At 79.2% G+C, this 2,500-nt stretch overlaps 1 non-coding gene across 1 annotated transcript; it reads left to right on the top strand.

Annotated features, from left to right (window-relative positions):
• Positions 1 to 1,798: 1,798 nt before the first annotated feature.
• Positions 1,799 to 1,951, top strand: LOC142596822 (5.8S ribosomal RNA). Its single transcript, XR_012831900.1, has one exon. It is a non-coding gene; the product is annotated as a 5.8S ribosomal RNA (ribosomal RNA).
• Positions 1,952 to 2,500: the final 549 nt, after the last annotated feature.

Here is a 2,500-nt window from a genome sequence, read left to right as displayed (position 1 = left end):
GGGCGGGCGCGGCGGCGGGGGGCGCCGCGCCGCCGTTGCCGCCTTCGGCCGGCGAGGCTCTCGGCCGGGTCGCGTCCCGCGCGAGCGGGCGGCCCGAGCCACGGCTCTCCTCCCGGGCGCAGCGCCGGGCTACTGAGGGAAACCCCGGGCCCCGGGAAGGAGGACGTGGTGTTGGCGGCGGATGTCGGGCGCGCCCCCGCGGGCGGACGCTCCCCCGATGGCGGCAGCGGGGGAGGCACCCCCGCGGGGCCTTCAGGTCGTTTCCCTCGCCCCAGGGCCAGGTACCTAGCGTCCGCGCTTCGGCGGCCCTCCCTCGGCGGCGGAGTCCGGGGGTCGAAGGCCGGCGGAGCCGGGCGGAGGTTTAAAGACCCGGGCGGCTCGGTGCGGCCCCCGGGGGGGCGGCCGGGCGGCGGTCGGTGCCCCAAGGGGCGGGGAGTTTCTCCTCGAGGCCCCTTCGAGGTGTCCGCCGCCCGCGCTCAACCCCCCCCGCGGGGCGGCCGTGCCGGGGAGGGCCTCTCACTGCCCCCCCCTCTCCGCGGTCCGGTCTCGTCGGAGAGGCCGCGGCGCGGCCGGCCGTGGCCGGCCCGCTCGCCTCGAAACGGGCGACCCCGGCGGGAGCGCGTGCTCCTCCGCCGGGGCGGCGAGTCCCCGCGGTGGGGGCTCGCCGGGCGTCCCTCCCGGGCCGCCGCGCTCTCTGTCGCAGCGCTGCGGCGCGCTGCGCTCCGCTCCCCTCCCCACGCGCCCCGCCCAGCGGAGCCGCTCGGCGGTCTCCCGGGCGCTCGCCACCGGCGAGGGCGGCACCCCGGCCGAGCGGCGGCGGCGCCGCTCGGCGTGTGTCGGTCGGCCGGAGGGTGTCTCCGGCCGCCGTCCGGCCGGCGGTCGGCTCGTCCCGGCCCGGGCCCCGTCCGTCGCTTCCCCGTCGCGCCCTTCCCGGCCGAGCCGGGCAGGCGGGCGCGCGGGCGGGGGCGTCCCACTCCCGGTCTCCGCGTGGAAACGGGGAGAGCGGGAGCCGCCCCCGGCCTCAGCGCCGTCCGCCTTCCGCCCGGGCGCGTGCCCGCGGAAGGGGGGCCGAGGCGAGGAGCGGCGGTTCCGGGCGCTGCGGGCAGGGCGAGCCGCTCCGGTGCGGCGGCGGCGGGGGCGCCGTCCGGGGGGCGGCGCGCGTCCGTCGGCTCGGGCTCCGGCGGTCGCCGCCTCCGGCGTGCGCGCGGCGGCTGCGGAGCCGTCCGCGGCGTCGCCGGGCGGAGCGAGCCGGGCGGGGGGAGCCGGCTGTCGTAGCGCGGCGGAGCTGTTGCGCGGAGAGGCGCGCGCGGGGCCGGCGGGGCGCCCCGCCGCTGCTTGTCGGCCGGCGGCGGCGGGCAGCAGCGGCACACCCGGTGTCCCGAGAGCGAGGCGAGCGGGCGGCGCGGCCGGGCGCGTGGCGGCCTCCGCGCGGAGGCCGGGCCGAGCCCGGGCGCCTGGGCCGCCCCCGAAGCGCGCAAGGCGCTTGTGTCGTTTGTCCCAGGTCCGATCGGTCGGGGAGCGCGGGCTCCCCCGCCCTTGCCCTTCGGGGTTAAATTTTTTTTTCCGTTCCGTATTTTTACTTCACACTCTATTTTTTTTCCGTATTGTGTGCTCGTACGGTCAGCCGAGGCGAGGCCTGTCCGTCGCGCCGCGTCGCGCCGCGTCGCGTCCCCTCCGCGCGGGCGGAGGGGCGGGCCGGCGCGTCGGGCGTGCGGTGGGCCGCCCTCTGAGCGAGGGGCCGCTCTCCGCGAGCGGTCCCGGTCCCCCCGCGCGCGCGGGGCGGTGCCGAAAGCCAGACAACTCTTAGCGGTGGATCACTCGGCTCGTGCGTCGATGAAGAACGCAGCTAGCTGCGAGAATTAATGTGAATTGCAGGACACATTGATCATCGACACTTCGAACGCACTTGCGGCCCCGGGTTCCTCCCGGGGCTACGCCTGTCTGAGCGTCGCTTGACGATCAATCGCCGGCTGAGCCGCCGCCCCGTCGCCGGGCGGCGGCCGCAGCGGCGCGGCTGGGGTGCATCGCAGGCCCGCGCGCGCGGCCCCGGGCGGGCGGGGGAGCGGTTCCCCCGCGTCCCGGCGGCAGCGGCGTCTGCCAAGAAAAGGGCCTTCGTCCCCCTAAATCGAGACTCGGGGAGCGCTCCGAAGCTCCCCGCTCCCGGAGCGCCCGCTGTGCGGAGCTCGTCCCGCCGGGGTTTCCCCCGCCCCCCCGTGCCGCGCGGCACGGGGAGGGGCGGGGCACGTCGTCGGGGCCGGTCGGGCCCGGCGCGGCGGTGGGGAGAGAAGGGGGCGCGGCGGGGCGAGGCGCGTGCCTCGCCACCGGCGTCCCGCGCGGGCGGCTGTCTGCGGGTGGGTACCGCGGGGGTACCGTGCCGTGCTGCCGCGCGCGCGGGTGCCGGGGAAGACGGGGGGTCAGGGCCCCCGTCTCCCGTCCCGTCCTTTTTTTTTCTCTCCCCGAACCCGCCGCCGCGCCGCCCGGCCGCCCGACGGCCAGGCCC

The sequence above is a fragment of the Pelecanus crispus genome, unplaced genomic scaffold (genome assembly GCF_030463565.1).
Source record: "Pelecanus crispus isolate bPelCri1 unplaced genomic scaffold, bPelCri1.pri SCAFFOLD_117, whole genome shotgun sequence".
Classification (NCBI taxonomy): Eukaryota; Metazoa; Chordata; class Aves; order Pelecaniformes; family Pelecanidae; genus Pelecanus; species Pelecanus crispus.
This window is presented reverse-complemented; position numbering and strand designations above follow the sequence as displayed.